We start from the raw sequence: 23,373 nt of genomic DNA on the forward strand, positions 1-23,373 counted from the left end.
AGATAAGAACCTTGCTTATTGCCCTGTCAGTGATACATCTTCATTTAGCGACCAAAATATAAAAAAAATATGGCACTTAAGTTAGAAGGAAAAAAATAATTTCCTGTCCCAAATTATTTTTTAAGGAATAATGACTTCTGGTCAAAGTCACGTGAAGCACTTTTGTACTGAAGATACTACAAAAATCTTATGTGAAGTTTTTGATGAGTCAAATCAAACCTCATGATTTTCAAGACGCAATCACTGGAAGTTTTATTCTAGGTTTTAATCAGTCCACATTTTAGTCACATTTTAGTCAGTCCACAATTTAGTCCACATTTTAGTCAGTTTTCCCATGCCCTAACCACTTAAGAGACCCAAAAGATGTTTTTTATATGGGTAAAATTTATTGTTATACTGCATTTTTTAATAAATCATCACTTTTTGAAACTCTAGTTTCTTGCCCCTCACAATTGAAATTTCAGTGCAGGAACTTAAGAACGTGTTGCTATAGTGCTATTCTTTGAGGGGGAGGGAGGGAGGAACGAACCCTAGAAAATCTCCCCTCAAACTTCTGGTTATAATACTCACTTTTGGAAATGTTACCCTATCATCTTGTTTACACAGTAATACCACTATTTATAGAAGTTATGTAACACTTTCTTTCAAAGCAAAAAAAAAAATGTTCTTCACATCCATTATTTCATTTATGTTTGTACTATCCCTCTGAATTGTGGTGAGAACATTTGCCTCACCCTATTTTAATGGAGGAATCTTAACCACAAAAGATCCATTATCTTTCTTGATGTGGATAAACAGCTTCTAAATAAAGTGCCTACATCAATTGGAGAATAAACCCCTCAATTACAGGGTATCTGTCAATATCCTGAATGGGAATAACCAAGTAGAAGGGCTGGAATTCTGCCAACTTTATTCTTTCTTTCAAAGATAAATATCTGTGTGGAGGGAATTACTCATATATGTCATTGAAAGTGCTGGGCCAGGAATCTCAAGGATAGCCCAGTGGTAGAACAGACCTGAGGCTCCATGCCCTGGCATGGCTCCACATGCCATGAGACTCCACTGGGATACCAGATGCCACCACAATGAACCTGTGACCAAAGTACATGGGGACACCACAGCCAAGGGTGTGGATCCTCAGTGACTACTGCAAATCAACTACGTGAGTACCACAAACAACTCTGCATAAACAGGAACCATCATAACAACAGGAAAGGGTAAAGAAGAGCAAAAATAAAGAAGAATAAAAAAATAAATGAAATTCAAGATCTCAAGACAATTAGTACTGCACAGTAGCATTGTCCTCCCGTTGCTCATCGATTTGCTCAACTGGGCACCAGTGACATCTCCATTGTGAGACTTGTTACTGTGTTTGGCATATCCAATACGTCACAGGTAGCTATCTCAAGAGAATAACAAGTCAAAAAAATATCAGTGTAACTCAGGTAAGCTTGTGGATCAGAGAGAGAGCTCGAGGGGCTAAGTGCAAGCCTTGCATTCTAAAAGCCCGGGCCGAGCACCATAAGGAGTGACTCAGCGCACAAAGCCAGGTTCAAGGCATGATGGATGTGGCCCCCAAATCCCAAAACATAAATAAAACTTGGTAATTTTATGAAGAAACAGCATATAAAGTATCACTGCTTTCTCAGAATCTCACTTAAATGTCATCATTCATTGTTGAAGAAAATTGGGACTTACTTTTCTTTTTTTACCTACAATTACATTAATTTCAATTAGTGCCAAGATATATTTTGAGCTTTATATATAGTAGCTGTCTTAATGCTTAGTGACATCTGAAATAAAATGTGCTTTCTAAGAGTAAGACAAATAATTTTAAACTGCAAATTTTAAGGAATCCCCATATATATATATGTGTGTGTATATATAGACCATATATATTATTAGTCTACATATACATATAATATGCATATGCATACTATTATATATACTGTATGTATGCATTTTATTATAAACTACATATTATTGACATTGTTCTAAAATATGATTTAAAATAAAAGCTAAAAAATTTCTCTAGAAGCAATGAAGTTGCTTAGCCAATATCTATTTTCTGCTGCTTTAAACAACAGAATCCAGATGTTTTAGGAGGTACCAAATTTCCTATATTTTGATAGGAAAACAAAACCAATGCTGCCTTTCAGACCTCTTTGCAGTTAGAAGTGACCATTACAGACAGATGCAACTTTTAAGGAGCTATGGTTTCCTTATTACAAAGGACTAACTCCATCAGTATGACTTGCCTTTTGTCTTGTTCCTTCTTCCTGCCAGCGAGGTCATGTCATTCTGCCAAAAGAATGAAAATCATATTCCAAGGGTAACAGAGCACAAAGCAAGAAGGGCATGGCATCCTTAATAAGTAGAAGGCAGTGAGGCTGACCCAACCTTGGACCATTTCCTTCCAGAAATCCTTTTGTTTGTTTTGGAGCCACACTCAGCGATGCTCAGGGCTTATTCCTGGTTCTGCACTCAATAATTACCACTGACAGTGCTTAGGGGACTTTATGGGATGCCAGGTATTGAACCTGGTACAGCCTTGTGCAAGGTAAATGCCTTAACTGCTCTACCGTCTCTCTGGCCCATTCCTCCAGAAATCTCCTCATTAGAACCTAAGATAATAATAAACTCCTTCCCGTAAGAATATATGTGAAATCCATTTACTCTAAAATAGATGCAATCCTTAAGGATAAAATAACACAAATATGTCCTAATCTGATCCTTCTTTTTTCTCTTAATACAAAAAGTAGTACCCCGTTCTTCAGCCAGGCAAATCAAAACAGAGAAAGTACTGATGCTATATCTCACAAAAAATTATTTCCCATCTTTACTGTGAATAACTATCTTTCTTTAATAATTAAAGTTCTTTTAAAGTATTTCTCAGTCACACAAAAGTGTTAAGTCAGAAGGAATTCACCGGAAACAAATTTGGCTAAGAGAATTAACCAGGCAACCCACTCTGCTATATATTTTTGTCTATAAACTAAATAAGGAAAACTTGCTTTCAAGACTCATTGGTATTCTCTGGTGTGTCCCCATTTTACCAAAGATTATAGCTAAGTAGGAGGGGTGACTCACAGAAATAGTGTGCATATAAATCTCAACCCATTGAATGAAATTTGAAATATTCTCTCAGAAATACAAAAGGCTCTTTTGCTTCTTGCTATGAACAATCAAATTAAAAGGTTTACAAATTATTGAAAATTCTTACACTTAAGCCTCTTCTGAATGAATATAATCGTACAATCTCACTTAAAGTTTGTAGTTAATGATTAGCAATCACAATGATTCACAAACACTAATTTTATCCCTCAAACATGTAAAATGCAAGAGCATAACAATTACTTTACATATTCAGTTGGGAACATGTTTGACTGAGTACAACAAAAACACCTATAAAAAATGAAAGACATTAGTTTTCTTTTTCCATGGAATGATAAACTTGAAGGTAGCTAGTACAATGCTGAAATAGAAACTGAATAGAAAGAGAATCCTTCTGAAGAAATGGAGATAGTGAGACATAGTTTGTCAGCAAGCTCCAAAACTACATCTGTTTTTCTGCTTTATCATACCAAAGTGTGATTTTACTCTCCAGAGTTCTAAGATGGCTGCTCCCTTCAAAACAGGGGAGAAGAGAAATAGTAAGACTCAAAAGCTTTTTTGTTCAAGAGTGAGTACACTCCAGAAATCTCCAGCTAACCTTTGTAAATGTGGATCACTCCTAGCTTCAAGGGAGGCCAGAATGTAGAATGATTTGCTTTTGAACTTGCATAGCAAGAGGTAGAAGAGAAGGGGGTGGTGAAGAGATACTGAAGAAACAATTCGCTCTGTGTCACACTATCTCCATTCCTTCAGAAGGATTCTGTTAGCACCATTCACATTAGTCCCATCATCACTGTTATCATAGTTGGAGCTAAGCATCGGCTCCCCAAATTGTGATGTATAGACACAGTCAAGTGGGTCCAACCATTCAGCCAATTGTAACCTCTCTTATGAAGGAAAATTTGTGACTGTATGATAATAATTTCAAACTAAACAACTTGCTCCCTGAAGAGATTTCCTATGAAAGTTTAGTTATATAGGCCTATCAAAAAATTATTCTAGGGGCTGGAGCAATAGCACAGCGGGTAGGGTGTTTGTCTTGCACGCAGCCAACATGGTCAACACAGGTTTGATTCCCAGCATCCCATATGGTCCCCCGAGCACCGCCAGGAGCAATTCCTGAGTGCATGAGCCAGGAGTAACCCCTGAGCATTGCCGGGTGTGACTCAAAAAGCAAAAATTAATAAAAAAAAAATTATTCTAATATCGGGGCTGGAGCGATAGCACAGCGGGTAGGGCGTTCGCCTTACAAGCGGCCAACATGGCCGACCCGAGTTCGATTCCTCCGCCCCTCTCGGAGAGCCCGGCAAGCTACCGAGAGTATTCGATATGCCAGACACAGTAACAACAAAGTCTCCAATGGAGACGTTACTGGGCCCGCTCGAGCAAATCGACGATCAACGGGAGGGCCTTTATTCTAATATATCAAAAAGTACCTGGTAAATTACCAAATCCTAATTCAGGAAAAAACCTTGGAGATAGTCATAATTCAGAGTCTTCCTTTAGACCATGAAACTTTTTGACCATGACCCATTGAGTAGCAGAGCAGAATGAAAACACAGGACTTCGAATTCCCAGTCCTAACTCAGTTACTACAGGATAACTTAACAAATAAAAGTCCTCTCATTTTTGAAATACAAAATCAAGAGAAAAAAATTTTCATTTCTAGTACACTCTCTGTATTTTCCTCTATTGAATCTTTGACCTCCATATAGCGCATGGCTCCTCCAAACATTTCAGGATATTACTCTTATCGAAGGAGCTATACACAAATCACAAAGAGATACACAGAAGCTGCCTTTCAAGTGTACATGGGCACTTCCCAAAAATCATTTCTATCATGTAAAACTGGCCCATTTACTGATACCTGAATCCAGAGATATTTGCCATTCTATATTCTTAGATTCTTTTGATCCATAAAGTAAGAGAAACAGGGAGAAGGTTTTCTTTTACACTCCAAATGTCTTTAGTTAAAACTGTAAATACCTCCATGAGTTTTCCTCTTTAATCACCATCATCTGCTGACAGGATCCAACGAGGGATATGAACAACAGAACAACCTTAGTAGAGAGAGAATTGTCTCCAAGAGGCAACACTTCTCTACCCAGTAAGAGGGAGAGAACAGAGAGAAAAGCAGATGGAGAACCATCGAGGAATATCAGGTGTATGCATAGGGATCGAAAGAGCAACTCTTGTGGCAAATATTGTTTCCTATCTATTATTTCCCACAACCTATTTTAACATCTGCTGGTCCTATTCAATCCTCATCTACTGGTCATTAGGAAAATAAATTCCTCAGCATTTCAATGAGCTTGACACAAATAAGAACCTTGATCCCATATACCTTAAAGACTATAAAATGAAGTGATATCCCTAAGGAGCTTCCTTCAGCAAAGAACATATCTGTGGCACAAATCACACATAAAGAAAATAAAGAAAAAACAGTATTTGGGTCAGAAGGGTGGGGTCCTTCACCAAAAGTTTACAAACCCTCAATATCATGAGCAATTTTTTAGTTCATAGTCTTTTTTTCATCATATTAGCAAAAACCTGTTTATTTTTTTTAAGAGTACTAGCAAACAATCTCGAGTTATTTCTCATTTTTAAAGGTTACTGAGAAATCACCCTTTAATGTGAGAGTTTAATAATTTTCACAAAAATTAAGGGATTCTGAATTCTTAAGCAATCATAAAATTAGGAAATACTTAAAATTCAGAATAAACCAGCATTTTTATTGAACAGGATTTCGACTCCAAGAGTCTTGTTTGTTTTAGCTTTTTTGGGTCACAACCGCCAATGCTCAGGAGTTACTCCTGGTAGTGCTCACTGGGACCAGGGATCTGAACCCACTTGATTGCATGCAAGGCAAGCGCTGAACCCTCTGTACTAGAGCTTCGGCCTCCTCCAAGAGTCTTTTAAAGAAACAGTTTGTCTCGGTGCTACACAAAGAGGTTAACTGAGGTAATCTCTAAATTCACATTTAGTTCCCCAAAATGCCATAATTCTGAGTCAGCACTAAGGTCTAAACAAGGAGAGTTAAATACAGAATCTTGATACCTTGTTCTTACTCCATTGAACGTATCAATGAATTGCTTGTTTATAAAATGTTACTGATATCTACAGCATTTAAAATGTCTGCATGATATAGAATTTTAGTAGCATTTCCCAGAGATGGCAGCAGATAAAAAGTGATTAATATGTTTTCAAATGTATTCAGACAACTTGGAGGAAAACATTCAATAGACAAAACATCACATACATAGATTTTTGTCTGAGAGTCTATTGACAAGATGGAGCTTCATAGTTAATGCCAGTAACCCAATTAGAGTAATAGAAATTAAGTCAATTTAAATATGGACCAATTTTTTCTTTCTTTTTTGGTTTTCAGCCTACACCCAGGGGTGTTCAAGGCTTACTCCTGGCTCTGTGCTCAAAGATCACTCCAGAAGTGCTTGAGAAACCATATAACATCCCAGGGTCAAACCTGAGTCAACCAGATACAAATCCTGCACCTGCCCACTGTACTTTATCTCTGGCCCCTGATAAATTTTTTAACTGAGATCGCACTGCATATCTAAAACTCAGGCGCTAAAGGAAGTCATAGTCAATCCAGTGTGTTCAGCTCTCTGTGAAGACAGTGTGGATGAATTCGACTCATGCATTTGCTTTGTTTTGTACTGTTTCACCATGGAAGGAATCAAACCCAGGGTCTCACATATGCCTGACACGTGATCGACCTTGGAGCTCCAAGCTCAGCCCCTCAAATGGTTTTCAATAGAATGCACTGCTGGTGTGGGCATGACGTCTCTCCCCACTTAGTAAAACCATAAGCCCCCAAAATGAGGCCAGTGGCCAACTGTGAAAAGGAGAGGATTAGGTAATGGCCCACAGGAGCAACCCTGAGGTTGGCACTAGAGAACTGTGGTCCAAGAGTGCCGGTGGAGAGGGGATGGGGCCTTGGGGTACTGGTGGAAGAAAGGACCCTGGCTCTCTGCTGGTGGACCTGGTGTGGTGACGCTGCAAGTACAGAACATATTGTGCTCTAATTTTTTTACTTAATTAAATAAAGGGTAGAGGAAGTAGTAAATGACACCCCCCCCCAAATGGGAGGCATGGAGCAGCAAGGTGATTTAAAGAGTTCCTCCCCAGTGGGCAAATAATGTAGAGTCTCCAGGCCCCAACCTAGGAGTAGAAGATAATCCAGACTCACTCAGTCTTCTGTACCCTCCAGTTGGGGTACAGCCAACACTAGCAGATGGCCTGGCAGAACCGTCGGGGGCCCAGTCACACACAGCAAGCTCCGGACCCAGGAAATACTTTCTTGCTGAAGGCCCCAAACTCTTTCTCCCCGAGGTACCAGTAGGTCCTGCTCTGGAAAATGCTTTCTTCCCCCTTGGGTGGGAACCCCCAAGGCATCTTCCACACCAGACCGACTGCAACAGCACCAGAAATTCTCCGGAAATTAAATTGTTGATATCACAACCCACAGAATAATTGAAGGCCTGTGTGCTAACCCTTTACTGTCTGTGAAAATCTAGGTTTGGAACTGGAAAGAAAATTCAGGGGTTAAGGTGCAGCTGACCCCAGTTCTACCCCCAGCACTACCTGGTCCATTCACCATTGCCAGGTAGAGCCCAGGAGCCCCTACAAACACCACTGGGGTGGGCCAGTTAACCCCCAGCATTTCCAGACGCAAGTGGTCCTGCGTCCTTAGGCCCTCACATTGAACCAAGGGTCCAGTTGGCTGAGAATCACCTGAAGTGTCTCTTGGCATCCCTCAGTACCACTTGAAAGGCCTCCTAAAATAAAATAAAAGATAAGATTTGAAATGGACTTGATAACTCCTAACAGAGCAGCTAAAATGTCTGGGAAGCCAACACTAAAATAAGAAAAAAACAAGAGACATGTAAAGCAAATCAGATATTAGAATGAACTGTTTAGGGTTTTTAAACTTTCATTTAAAAAAAGTGCTTCACCCAGCAAATTCAAATGATCTGGAAACTGCTGTGGTGGAGGGAAGCAGAAGGAAAAGGAAGAAACAAAGAACATCTCAGAAAAGATATCTCATTCTCAATACGACCAAATGGCAAGGGAAGGACTAGAAGACACAGTAATAGGAGAAAATGCTCCCTGGATAAGACAGAGAACAGCAGAGAAGTTGAAAACAGATTCCGAGAATGTGTGCTCTGAACAACAGAGAGCACTGAGACCTAAGAGAAAAGTACCTCGGTCCCAGCGGGACACTAGAAGAGTACTAACATTCCTATCATGAAAGAGCTAGAAGGGAATGAAAAATACTGAGGACCAGGAACAGTGCAGAAAAATGCTCCAGATCTGGTAAAAGATACAAACCTAATGATTTAAAAAACTGATAAATAGAGAAAAACTAGAAAGAAGCCAAGATATTTGATGACGAAGCTTCTAAAAAAAAACCGAAGGCAAAGAAAAAGATCTTAAAATCATCCAAAGAGAAATGACATAGGGCCGTCAGCAGAACATCATTCCAGGCACCAATTATTTCCTCTTCAAAAGCATGAAGGTCTGAAGAAAATGGCACATTTGTTTTGTTCTTATTTGGGGCCATACCCAGCAGTACTCAGGCCTTACCCCTGGCTCTGCACTCAGGGATCACTCCTGGCAAGCTCCAGTCACCATACGCAGTGCTGGGATTGAACCTGTGTCAGTCACGTGCAAGGCAAAATGGCTTTATTATCTCTCTGGTCCCAAAAATGATACATTTTTCAGGCACTAAAAACACCTGATTTGCACCTGATCAGGTACTGATCGGCTGACCACAAATTCATCACTGATCTGAATTTCCTAGGCCATATTGAAAGATGAAAACAAAAATTAGTGACTGTCTCACATCCAAAACAAGAGCATTTAGAAAGAAGGTAGAGTACAAAAACCCAGAAACCTCTACATGAATGAATAACCAAAGAGCAAACACTAAGAAAAGTTTACAGACATACACTCAAAATAACTATAAATAAAAATTAAATCCTATAAAATATATCATTCTAAAAAATAAACTAACTTGCAGAAGGGCAATAAAACAAGGAATAAAGAAAGAGAAAATACATAGAAAATATAATAAAATAGCAGACAAGATGGAGAAATTGTATCATCCATACATCACTGGAGAAAATGCCAATAGTATGTCTTCTCTGAAAAATTACTGGGTAATTTCTTTAAAAACTAAATATGAAATTGCCATAGGGATCAACTATCACTCCATCAGGTTTTTATCCCCAAAAGATGAAAACTGACATTCATACCAAAACCAAGCACAAACGTAAACAGCAGCTTAAACCCTGATGTTTCCACTCTAGAAACAACCCAGATGTCTTTCAACAAATGAAAGGTCAGACAAGCTGTGGTACACCCATACCATACAATACTATGCAACACTAAAATGGAAAAAAGCATTGACACACATAATACCTTGGCTAAAGTTGATAGAAATTGTGGTGGGAGGGAAAATATGTCAAAAATCACATAATCTGCCGTTCCATTATATAGCAGTTTTGAAATGACAAAATTATAGATAATGGAGAACAGATGACTGGTTGTTGGGGAGTTAGTAATGGGAGAGGACGGGAGGTGTATGTAGTTCTAATAAAAAAGGTCAAAGACTTCTTAAGGCAATGAGCTAGATTGTGGTGGTCGATACGCAAACCACCAACACTGGTGGTCAAATGGCATCAAAGTAAACACATGCATGAATATAAAATTGGCAAGATCAGAATAAGATCTGTAGGGTGTATTGATGTTGGCTTTCTGTCTGTGATATCCTATAACAGTTTTTCAAGATTATGGAAAACTGAATTGAAAGTACACAAGGTCTCTCCACAATATTCCTGCACGAAAATCTTCATCCCAACATTCAAAATGAAATTAACAAAATGGAGAGATTGAAGGGAAGGAAGCAGGTTTTTCACATCATAATAATAAATACTCACTTTACACCTAACTTCAAAGGTAAAAAAAAATAATAATTTAAAAAGGAGAGAGGTGATTGGTCCCACCTCTCCAGGGATCTAACTTCATCCCTTGCAATGCAGACACTCTCCTGCCATGACACAGCAGGAAGTAGGAACTTTCATACAAGAAATGTTCAATTTGTATCTAAGTAAGCTGGACAAATCCACACTCTCAAACACACTCTTTGAAGCATTTTTCCTGTATGCCGCCCAAATGCAAAAAGAAATCACAAGAGAAAAAGAAAAAACACTAGGGACTAGTATAGTCAATGTTTTAAAGAACACAAAGAGACTACAAGAAAAAAAGAAAAAATAACTGAAAACAGCCAACTCGGAATGAATATAGTCACAGACAGATATTTTACATTACCACCAAGGCAGTTTGTTAATACGAACCAAATTCCCTAACACACACACACACACACACACACACACACACACACACACACACACACAAACACACACACACATGCAAAGGCCAGGAAAAAAAACTGAATTGGGTGGAATAGTTAAGTTTGAAGAAAAGAAGATGGGGACTGGAGCAATAGCACAGCAGGTAGGGCATTTGCCTTGCACGTGGATGACCCGGGTTTGATTCCCAGCATCCCATACGGTCCCCTGAGCACCGCCAAGAGTAATTCTTGAGTGCATTAGCCAGGAATAACCCCTGTGCATCCCCGGGTTGACCCCCAAAAAAAAAAGAAAAAAGAAAAGAAGATGTGTGTAGGGGAAGGAGTTGGGTGGACGATAAACTGCAGAGAGCACAAAATCAAAATAGAAAGGAAATAAATAGGGACTGGAGCAATACCACAGCAGGTAGGGCGTTTGCCTTGCACTCAGCCGACCCAGGTTTGATTCCCAGCATCCCATATGTTCCCCCAAGCACCACCAGAAGTAATTCCTGAGTTCAGAGCCAGGCGTAACCTCTGTGCATCACTGGGTGTGACCCAAAAAGAAAAAAAAAATGGTAAATAATATAAGAACTAGAGGCACATACCTTAGGAGTACAGACACAGACAATAATATCTAAAGGCTGGAGTGTTCATATGTACTACGGGACAGCTGGCTTGGTTTTGTGCCCCTGAAAGAAAGATTTCTGAGACCACGCCAAAATAAAGGGACATGCCCAGAAAGGTTGACCTCTCTAAAATGAACTAAAAATCTGGCCCGGGTGGTAGAGAAAAAAAAAACTTGCATCTTCCAGTAACTCTGAATTAAAGAAGAAATGAATAGTCTTTGGATTAAATCCCTAAAAGTACACAGAGAGTATGAATTTAGAACAACTACATGGTGTGGGGAACACAGACCAAGACATGAGTGCAAAAATTGATCCTAGACCAGAAACGCCCGTGGGCTACAGAAGCAAACACAGCATCCCTCTATTGGGAATTCTTTTAAATGAGGGGAAAGATGACTGATGCTGGGAGAGAGACCAAATCAGAAATCTGCCTGAAGATGAGTTCATAATCCAAATATCAAACCATATAAGGAATTGATCCACCTTATAGTGAATCTACAGTTCTGGGAGAACCAGCATGAGTAATCCCCAGAAGCTTTTCTTCTCTTATTTTTCTTTTTAATTGAATCACCATGAGCTACCCTTACAAAGCTTTCATGTTTGAGTTTTAGTCATACAGTGATCAAACACCCATCCCTCCACCAGTGTGCATTTTCCATCACCAATGTTCCCAGTATTCCTACCCCCTTCCCCGCCCCATCCCTGTGCTATGTCCATGGCAGACAGTTTCTCTCTTTCTCTCTACTTATGGGCATTATAACTTGCAATACAGATAATCAGAGGCCATCATTTTTGGTCCTTTATCTACTTCCAGCACACATCTCCCATCCCGAGCGATCTGCCCAACCATCATTGACTTAATGATCACTTCTCAGAGGAAAATCTGAGACTACAAAATCAGTATAGGCATAATAATTAAAGAAAGAAGGAGGTAAAGGTAAAGGTAAAGGCCCCCCGTTGATCGTCGATTTGCTCGAGCGGGCCCAGTAACGTCTCCATTGGAGACTTTGTTGTTACTGTGTCTGGCATATCAAATACTCTCGGTAGCTTGCCGGGCTCTCTGATAAAGAAAGAAGGAATCTATAAGAAAAGAAGTCCTTAAAGGATGTTTGGAGGATCCTCCCAGGAGGGGAGATGCATGTCGAAAGTAGACTATGGACTGAACATGTTTGCCACTCAATGCCTCTTTTGCAGACCACAACACCCAAAAGGAGAGAGAGAACACAGGGGATTGCCCTGCCACAGAGACGGGGGGATGGGGGGATGGGGGTGGGAGGGATATTATCCATGGTGGTGGAGGGATGGGTATCTGATCATTGTATAATTGAAACCAAAGCACAAAAAATTGTAAATCTACAACTTTAAAAAAAAATAAAATAAAATAAAGGGGGAAAAAAAAAAAAAAAAAAAAGAAGTCCTGGCTTGGGGAGGGAGAGAGGGTTATGAAAAGGCATCAAATATTACTTCTAGAAATAAAAAAATAAAACTCAGTTTGATGGACAATTTAAGCAGCAACTATGACAAGATCATGATTAGCACTGCACTAGAGTCCTCCCATTGTTCATCGATTTGTTCGAGCAGGCCCAATAATGTCTCCATTGTGAGACTTTGTTGTTACTGTGTTTGGTATAGCTTGCCGGGTTCTCCGAGAGGGGTGGAGGAATTGAACCCGGGTTAACCGAGTCGGCTACGTGCAAGGCAAACGCCCTACCCGCTGTGCTATCACACCAGCCCAAGATCATAATTAGTGAATTATAAACATGAAAATAGAGGAAGGAAAGAAATCGAGGAAGTTAAGAAGAGACAGGGGGCTGGAACGATAGCACAGCAGGTTGGCAGTTTGCCTTGCACACGACTGACTGGGGTTCAATTCCCAGCATCCCATACGGTCCCCTGAACACCACCAGGAGTAATTCCTGAGTGCATAGCCAGGAGTAACCCCTGTGCATTGCCAAGTGTGACCCAAAAAGCCAAAAAAAAAAAAGAGAGAGAGAGAGACAGACAGGGGCTGGAGCGATAGCATAGCAGGTAGGCCCTTTGCCTTGCACGGGGCTGACCTAGGTTCGATTCCCAACGCCCAAGCACTGTCAGGAGTAATTCCTGAGTTCATGAGCCAGGAGTAACACTTGTGCATCACTGGGTGTGACCCCCCCCCCAAAAAAAGCAAAAAAAAAAAAAAAGGAAGAGACAGACAGACGTTATCAGGGGCAGGGGGCAGGGAGCAGGCATGTATAGACATGTGGTATATGTATATATCTAAACTACAGATATATGACAACACTGAAAGCATGAGATCCAAACTACAACAACCAAATTTAAAAACACATCTGTGTAGGAGGCTGACTGTGAAATGGGAGGGAGCATGGGGACACTGATGAAGGGAAGTTGACACTGGTGGTGGGATTGATGTTGGAACATTGTACGCCTAAAACTCTATTACGAACAATTTTGTAAATCACAGTACCTTAACATGGAATTTTTTAAAAGTCAGTGATAGCACAGCGTGTAGGGTGTTTGCCTTGCACGCAGCTGACCTGGGTTCGATTGCTCCACCCCTCTCGGAGAGCCCAGCAAGATACCAAGAGTATCTCGCCCACATGGCAAAGCCTGGCAAGCTTCCCGTGATGTATTTGATATGCCAAAAACAGTAACAATAAGTCTCACAATTTGTTGTGAGATGTTACTGGTGCCCACTCAAGCAAATCGATGAACAATGGGAGGACAGTGCTACAGTGCTACAAACTAAGGGCAATAGTATAGTTGATAGAGCACTTGCCTTGCACATGGCAGACGCTCCTTCAATTAATCCCTGGAACCCCATATGACCTCCTCCTCACAACTGCCAGGAATGATCCCTGAGTTCAGAGCCAGGAATAAGCACTGAACATCGCTGGGTGTGGCCCAAAAACAAACAAAAATAGTGATAATTATCTGGAAAGTTGTCCCGAAGAATTATCCAAAAGCCTTTGAAAATTACTTCCTAAACGATACAGAAGTAGTAGACATAAGAGATCAAGCAAAGATCAAACAGAAAATGCAGAAGAAAGAAGAAAGAATGGACCCAAAGTAATATCTGACGAGATACAAATTCAAATAATGGGAGAAACATGGAGTTATAGAAGCTTACAAATTCCAAAAAGAAAAAGTAACAACAAACCCACACAGGGCTGTGGAAAACCAAAGATTAAGAGTAATCTCTAAAGCAAACAAGAAGCAATCTCTCATCAACAACAGAGGGGAGACACATACAGTGAGAGCAAACTAATTGTCAAAGATTTATGCTCCCAGAAATCTGTTATTTAGATGGTTGGGTGAAATACAGTTTTAAACACACACACAAAAAAAAGGATTAAGAGACTTTTGTCATTTGTATATGCTTACCAAAAGAACTGCTTCCTTAGAAAAGAACCTACCTCATGAAGAAGAGAGGAGTCGGACAGAGAAATGGAGGCAAATTTTGGTGTGGATGTGGGGAGTAAGGGACCCTCCTACACTGCTGGTGGGAATGCCGACTGGTTCAGCCCTTTTGGAAAACAGTATGGACGATTCTCCAAAAATTAGAAATTGAGCTCCCATTTGACCCAGCAATACCACTCCTGGGAATATATCCTGAAGAGGCAAAAAGGTATCGTCAAAATGACATCTGCACTTGTATGTTCATTGCAGCACTGTTTACAATAGACAGAATCTGGAAAAGAACCCGAGTTCCTGAGAACAGATGGTATACACGATGGAATACTATGCAGCTATTAGAAAAGATGAAGTCATGAACTTTGCATATAAGTGGATCAACATGGAAAGTATAAAGCTAAGTGAAATGAGTCAGAAAGAGAGAGACAGACATAGAAAGATTGCACTCATCTGTGGAATATAAAGTAATAGAATGGGAGACCAACACCCAAGAATAGTAGAGATAAGTACCAGGAGGTTTGCTCCACGGCTTAGAAGCCAGCCTCACATGCTGGCGGAAAGGTCAGTTCAAATAGAGAAGGGAACACCAAGTAAGTGTGGTTGGAGGACCCACTCAAGATGGGAGATGCATGCTGAAAGTAGACTATCGATTGAACATGATGACCATTCAATACCTCTATTGCAAACCACAATACCCAAAGGGAGAGAGAGAACAAAAGGGAATGCCCTGCCGCAGAGGCAGGGTAGGTGGGAGAGATGGGGTGGGGGGAGGGATGCTGAGATCCTTGGTGATGGAGGGTGGGTACTTGAGCATTGAATGACTAAAATACAAGCATGAAAATGTGTAAATCTATAACTGTACCTCACAGTGAATCACTAACAAAAAGTTTTAAAAATAAATAAATAAATAAATAAGTCTTGACTGTTAAAACAATCCAACAATTTGTTAAAATGACAGAGTGGAAAAATGGTAGAAGAACTAAATCACTACATCATATTATGAGACATGGGGAAGAATCAGAATAAGCACATTGGGAGGTCCTTATATTATTCAAGAGTAGTTCTTTTGATGGATTTCATCAGAGAGACTCAAATTAAAATGTTAAAAAAAAATCCAAGTACCACTACCCTAATAGCAATGGAATATATAGCATGCAAATCATGGTAGATCTAGGAAAAATAAAGTATGATAAAACAGAAGGGACAGAAGAGCTGGGAGAGGGAACCAGCCCCCAAGTGATAGGAGTTGGAAAGCCATAAAGGGGCAAAATGAACATGTATAGAAAAGATATGGTCCAGGCTGGTGGCCCTAGGGAGGCTGACCTAGCAGACAAGATGGTGAGCTTGTGATTTGAAGACACCTTGCTATCAGTATCTGGGAAAGGGGGAATGAAATGGAAATCGACAAGGAGAGACATCAAGATATCAGGGGACAGGCGGGAGCAATAGCACAGCAGGTAGGGCATTTGCCTTGCATGTGGCCTTCCGGTCTACTGGGGTTCCAGTCCCAGCATCCCAAATGGTCCACTACGGCACCACCAGGGGTAATTCCTGAGTGCAGAGCCAGGAATAACCCCTGTGCATCGCCGGGTATGACCCAAAGAGAAAAAAAAATCAGGGGATAATCAGGAGCTAGAAGAGTCCTCCAGAGTCCTACACTGAATTTGGTAAAGGCTGTTATGTCCCCACCCCCGTCATTACACATCCTGGGAAAAGGCATTACTTAGACACAGAGGTTTCGACTTTGGGCAGCTCAGGGCATCCTTAGTGGAGCTGAGGCTTCTAGGATATTATGGATTATGCCAACACCCTGGGACTGGGACCACTAAGACCTTTCTTGAGGGGGAGCTAAGGGAGGACAAAGGGGCATCTCAGTGTTGCCATAGTACTGTCAGGTGCCAGACAAACTGTGTGGAAAGAAACTCTCTTACTTGTCCTGTGATCGATGTCCCACTTCCAAATGCTGCTCCTTAAATTTGCGTGGAAAGAGCAATGAATTCTTGAGCCATAACACAAATAACACGAATCCAAGTTACTGGCCTCCAAATTGGGGTACCTCGAAACATCATACATCACTTGCTCCTGAACCAAAGCTAGCCAAATAAGATATTCAGAGCAACTGGGGACTCTAACCTTTCATGATTTTAAATCCTTAGTTTTCAAACCAAAATGGAAAAAAAAACACCATTTCTGGATCTCATATCTTTATCAAATATGAATTCATACTGTGGTTATGTGGCTATTATTAACTGCCTGTCTTTACACAGCCAAATGACTTCGAGATCAGAAACCCGTATTTGATTGATTTCTTATCTTCTAATCAAAAACAACTCTATCGAGAAAGGAAATGAGCATACCATCTAGAGAAATTCAAGATGATCCATCATTGGAAAATGTGTCCAGTCAGCTGAGGAAAACAATGCTAATAGACACATCGCAAAATTGTCTAATTCAACAGCTGTAATAAGGAAGAAAGAGAGAGATACTAACGAATATCAGAATACCAATCCTCTCCACATTTCCACATTTCCGGTCTATTTAACCCATTTTACTTATTTATCTATATGTGGGGGGGGGGATTGAGGGGGGCTTACTGGTTAGTTAAAGAAAATGGACAGAGGGGGCTGGAGTGATAGCACGGAGGGTAGGGAGTTTGCCTTGCACGCAGCCAACCCGGGTTTGATTCCCAGTATCCCATGTGGTCCCCGGAGCACTGCCAGAAGTAATTCCTGAATGCAGAGCCAGGAGTAGCCCCTGAGGATCGCCGGCCTTAGCATCGCCAGGTGTGACCCCAAAAAGTAAAAAAAAAAAATTGAAAGAAAGAAAAGAAAAAAAGAAAGAAAGAAAAAAAAAAGGAAAGGAACAGAAACAGCCAGCAAGTTACAAGCTAAGTACTGACTTGAAGAGCTGAACAGGCTGTGTTCAGTGTTAAGCTGATAACACACCCTCTCTACATTAAAGAGGTGTAACCCTTGGGATTCAGGAAAATAGAGGCCACCCTAGAAGGGAAGTCTTTGGCATCTCCTTTTACTTGCAGTAAATTCACTGGCCTTATGTCCTTGAAAATTCATGGCAGATCAAGTCAGGCATGCTTTCCTGGTGCCTGAGAGCTAGTACAGAGTGGTCAAATGTTTAGCTTGCATGTGGCAGACCCTGGTTCATCCGCAGAGCAAGGACTAATGACCAGAATACAGAGCCAGGAGTAAGACCTGGGGACAGCAGGGGTGGCCTCCAAATTCCAGCTGACACCTCAGGCCAAAGATGAAACACTTCTGAGTCCCAAACTCTTTTTGTTTTCATGAAAATCATTGGCATAACCACCTGTTTTTGATACACTGGGGAAGTGTATGATCCACTAAAATTAAAAAATCTGTACTTTTTCTAATTAACCCCAGGATTTTAAAATATACTCTGTATCATATGACATGTGAACAATTACATGTATACTGTGCAGTATGTATATAGTGTAGTACAAAATATAGTTATATTTTATGTTGTAACATTCTAAGTAGTCATCATAAATACCATGCGCATATGTAGACACAAGCACATATATATATATACATGTTTTAAATATATGTGTGTACATGTGTCTTTAAAATGAGCCACACTAGAATTTAGAGCTATTGCTCCGTAATCTCATATACCATATAAAGCTTATATTTAAGTGTAAATTTACTTACATTTAAAGCTATTGATGACGAAGTCTTCCGTTTTGTGCAAGTTTGTTTTGTGGGGTTTGTCTTTTTTTTTTTAAGAATAGCACTTAGGGCTGGGGAGGGGGTCTTCCCAGGGGGGTTGGTTAGAGAGACTCCAAACACGAACACTTGTTAGAAAGGGCCAGGCCCTAAACAGCCGCAGCACATCGCCGCAAACCCAGCCCGCGCTCCCTAAACTTCCCAGCAGAGCCAAAGCCGCGGAGCGTGCCCCTCGGGGCTCAGCCGCCTGGCACACAGGACCAACTCCCGGGTACCCGGGGATGCCATCCTCTGCGGCGCGCTCCGACCCGCACCCGGATCCGGGGGCGGGGGTGGGGTTCATGCTGCCTCTCCCCTTCCTTCGGGACTCGCCCTCCCTCGACGCCCTTGCGAGGCCAGGAGTCGGGGCGGCGGCGCGAAGGGGAGCCTCAAGAAAGGGCCGACGACGGCGCTTGCAGCCAAGGGGACCGCGGCGCCGTCCAGGCAACAACCCGGAGCGCCCCCTCCCCCGGGGGCTGCCCGTCAGCCTCCACCTCGGTACCGCCCGCCCCAAATTCTCTCCCTGGGCTGGCGGGGTGCTGAAGTGCTGGCACGGGGAGCCCGCGGACAGCGCTTACCTCGGCCCTGCTGCCAGCTGCCCGGGCTGCCGCCGCCGCGCTCAGGACGCCCCGGCCAGGGCAGCACGCGGCTCCGCCCCGCGCATCCCGTCGGCGCCGAGACCCCCGGCGCCCCAGCCCCGGAGCCGGTCAGGGACGGGGACCGGGCGCCGCCGGCAGCCGGGAAACGGGCACCCGAGCCGGGGGTGGCTGCAGAGCGCGCGCGTACCGGCCGCTCGGTTGGCAACCGTGGGGGACCCCCGCAGAGCATCGCAAGCGGCACCCCATCCCCTTCTCTTCCCCCCACATGCCTCCCGCAGTGGTCCCCCCACCTCCAGTCCCCTAGATGAGACAGCTGGCCCACGGCACTCGGTCCCCCGCGCTGCGCTCCCCGGCTGGGTGCGGGTACTGAGCTCGACTTGCACGGACGAGCTGCTGGGTGAAGGTGGGAAGTGCCCAGGCCACCACCTGTCCATGTCAAGGAGCCAGGCACACGGTCCCCAGCCCGCCGCAGCGTCTCCTGGATCCCCCCAAATCCCCCCACCCCCGCCGCGCGCCCCCACCTACCTCGCCGACCTCCCGCACGGTACCGGGGGACTTGGGCGAAACGACCCTCACTCGCCGCCGGGAGCTCGGGGCATCTCCCCAGCCGCGGGAGCAGCAGGATCACGCACAGCCTGGCGTGTCTCTCCCACGCCGGATGGCGAAAATCCCGGGCTGAACCCCACTCTCGCCGGCCCCCCCCGCCCCCATTCATAATCCCAGCGGCCGTCTGCCACTACGCGCCCTCCCCCCGCCGCCCGCGCCCGCCGCGATTCGCAGTCCCCGGAACGTGCAGTCACTCGGCGGCCGCGGATACTGTAACTGGGGGCTCGGCCGCCGCGGCGGGAGGCACGATGCGGGCTACGGAGGCGGGGCGGGGGCGGGCGCGGGGGGTTCCTGGGAGCCCCGGGCCTGGGGAGGCGGGGAAGGAGCCCGCGGGAGGCTGGGAGCCCGCGGCTCTCCCGTGGCACAAAGGAGCTCCCGGCTTGGAGAGGCGCCGCGCTGCGGAACGCGCGGGTCAGCTCAGCGCCCGGGAGGGGCCCCTCCGGCACCCCCTTGGGAGCGCGTTCTACAACTTGGGGGATCTCGTGTGAGCAAGCAACAGGCACTTGGTAGCCTGGCGACCCCCCGCGGGAAAGGAGGTGGCTGGTGGAGGTCTGCCAGGCAGAGGGGGGAGGGGAGAAATTGTGGGGAAACACGGGGTGTCCCTTTCCCACTCCTGTCCACTATTTCTGAGGTGGGTGGGGGACGGAGAACGCGGGAGGGAAAAAAATGCCAAAACGAACAGAAAGCTGGCCCACGGAAGAGGGGAGAGCTGGGGGTACCGTAACTTTGCTCATAGCGCCACCAACCACTAGCTGGATCTACCAGGACGGACCGACCTAGGTAATGTAAGAGTCTGGCACATTCATTCTGCCAAGGGCCAAGAGCTGGGTGCTGGGCGCAGGGCTGGTGAAGACCGTCTCTGCACTCAAGCAGTCCTCAGCACGGAGGAAGAAACTATGACAACCCCAAATGGCCCACGGGATGCTCTGGGAACACAAACCGATTACATACCAGAGCAGATTTTTCTCTCAAATGGCTTAGGGATTTCGATGGCTTCTGAGCTGAGAAAGAGCAGTCTGGAGTTTGATAAAGAAGTGGAGTGACATTTGTGGAGGATAAAATAACATAACATGAGACGGACACCCGAGGACAGTAGACACAAGGGCCAGGAATATTGCTCCATAGTTGGAAGCCTGCCTCATGAGCTGGGGGAGAAGGCAGCTGGAATAGAGAAGGGATCACTAAGAAAATGACGGTTGGAGGGATCATTCGGGATGGGAGATGTCTGCTAAAAGTAGAAAAAGGACCAAACATGATAACCTCTCAGTATCTGTACTGCGGACCATAAAACCCAAAAGTAGAGAAAGAGTACGGGGAATATTGTCTGCCATGGAGGCAGGGGGCGGGTGGAAGAGGGGGGTTATACGGGGGATATTGGTGGTGGGGAATGTGCACTGGTGGAGGGGCAGGTGTTTGATTATTGTATGATTGTAACTCAAACATGAAAGCTTGTAACTGTATCTCAAGGTGATTAAAAAAAATCTTTGTGTTTATTCTTCCATTAAACCAAAACCAGCGTATAGGCCAACACATAATAAAAGGCATGCCTGGGGGGGGGGGAGGGGAACAGGGTAGACCTACTGAACCCCTGTCCTTTCCTTTGTACCTTCAAATTCTTGCCCTGTTAGTGTAGAAGATGCAGTTCTTCACCAGGGCGATGAGGCCTGTTTCCCGCCATCTTCCAGGATGTGGAGCTGTGCGTTGCATCCCATCCACCCATCTGTCACCTTGAAATGCAGCCGAAAGCCAAAAGTCGTAATCCTGCCAGTGTGCGTCCAGAGGGCGGCCAACCACTCTGCAATGCAGTCATGGGTCTCACAGTCTTTGTAAAACCATGACAAATGACTCTCCCTTTCCTGAACTACAGTTAATTAGTCAGATTATTAAATGTTAAAAGACTATTGTCTGGATGGAGTGTAGGATAAGAACCGAAATTGTGAGTCAATCAAAGAAAGAACTGCTGTGAATGGCACATTTCCTGACACGACCACTACCAACCCGCCACCCCCCCCCCCCACACACACACACATACACACTGGCCCTCACTGCTAGAACTTTGAAGATCTGCCTGATCATTAAAACTCCCAGGTTTGTTACATCAGCTTCAAAACACATGCCCAAAGGATTCCTGCGGCCAAAGACTTTAAGAGCTTATCTGGACTCTTTAAATATCTTCCCCACTTCTTACTAGAAATCATATGAACTAACATAGAGCCTGGAAGAAATGTCCACTGCCATTTTCGGCGAAATGAAACATGTTTTGCTCACAAATGTCAAAGGATGTGTAAAGGAGGCTGACAGAAACAAGCTGGGTTTGAGCAGAAGCTACAGGGGACAAGTGCAGAGAGAGTCAAAGGGGACCAGCAGGAGGAGATTAAAAAGTGAGGAGTTGGGGCTGGAGAGATAGCACAGTGGGTAAGGCCTTTGCCTTACACGCAACCGACATGGGTTCAATTCCCAGCATTCCATATGGTCCCTTGAGCACCGCCAGGAGTAATTCCTGAGTGCATGAGTCAGGAGTAACTCCCGAGCATCACCAGGTGTGATACAAAAAGCAAAAGCAAAACAAAACAAAACAAAAAAAGTGAGGAGTTGTGAAAAAAAAAACTCCAAGGTTGGCCAGGGGGTGACCCCGACAGCTCTTTCCCTGGCCGCCAGTTTCTGGGGGTCCTGACCGCCAGTTTCTGGGGGTCCTGGGCTGCCCCCCCCCCCCAGCCAGAGCGGCCTGGGCCCCAGGGCAGATGGTGGAGGAAGCGAGAGCCAAGCCAGTTGATTGATCAGATGCTGTTTATTTCATTGTCATCCCAGTTCACTCCTGTCTTTCTCTCTCTCCTTCTCTCTGGGGCCCCGATCTGGAACCCCTATTTCCTGGCTCTGGCTCTGGCTCTGGCTCTCGATCTTCTCTCTCAGCCCCCTCTTACAGTCTCCTTAAATCCCCAAACCATGAGGGGCTGGGCTTACACATAGGTGTGGTCACAATCAACAGGGGTAAAGTTCTTCCCCTCAGGGGATGCTGCTTCTAGGACAGATTCTCTTTCAGCAGGACCACCCACCCAAGGGTGGAATCCCATGAATGTGTTTCTCCTATTGTTGTCCAACAAACATATAAGCACTCATAATATTAATCATTTTATATGGAGTAAGAGTCGTCGATTTGCTCGAGCGGGCGTCAGTAACGTCTCCATTTGTCCCTGTCGGGTGCTAGTGTAGCCCAATGGCATCTGTTCGCTCGGGGAATATGAAGGGCCTCAAACCGATTGTTCATGATATTGACGAAGAAGTCTGACCATCTGGTAGGTGGGCAGCCATGCGGTCTTTTGACATCCCGTGGAATCTAGTCGGTAACAGCTCTAGTCCAGCGGACATCTTTAAATCTCATTACGTGACCAGCCCATCTGATTTTCGACACCTTGGCAAATGAGACAGCATCCCTGATTCTTGATCGTTGACGGATGTCAGAACTCTGGATTCTTTCTCTCATTTGAGTGAAATGTGATATTCCAAGCATAGCTCTTTCAATTCCTCTTTGAGAGACCTGAATAGCGTTCTCATCCTGTTTGCATAGGGCCCAGGTCTCTGAGGCATATGTTAATGCAAGAAGAACAGTGGAATCAAAGAGATGTGTCCAGAGCTTGAGGTTCTTCGTCCTCTTAGCTATTTCTTCGACGTTCTTGAAGGCGTTCCAAGCCGCTCTCTTCCTCCTGCGCAGCTCAGGTGCCAGGTCATTTGTCATGTTGACCTCTCGACCTAGGTACACATAGCTGTTGCATTCAGAGATGGTCATTCTGTTGAGAGCAAATGGGGCGTCAGGAACAAGGCTGTTTCTCATAAACATTGTCTTCGTAAGATTCAGCTGTAGTCCTACCTTTCCACACTCACGGTCAAAATCACTTAAGTGATTAAGT

The 23,373-nt window shown here is 44.0% G+C and overlaps 1 protein-coding gene across 1 annotated transcript in view; it reads right to left on the bottom strand.

The window, feature by feature from the left end:
• The window catches only part of PDE4B (phosphodiesterase 4B), a 687,840-nt gene extending 668,234 nt beyond the window's left edge, over positions 1–19,606 (bottom strand). The window contains exon 1 of the mRNA XM_056122176.1: positions 19,388–19,606. The gene's annotated coding sequence lies outside the window, so the exon portion shown is untranslated. The remainder of the gene's footprint in view (positions 1–19,387) is intronic.
• Between the last annotated feature and the right edge of the window lie 3,767 nt (positions 19,607–23,373).

This window comes from Sorex fumeus, unplaced genomic scaffold (assembly GCF_029834395.1).
Source record: "Sorex fumeus unplaced genomic scaffold, SorFum_2.1 ptg000045l, whole genome shotgun sequence".
NCBI lineage: Eukaryota > Metazoa > Chordata > Mammalia > Eulipotyphla > Soricidae > Sorex > Sorex fumeus.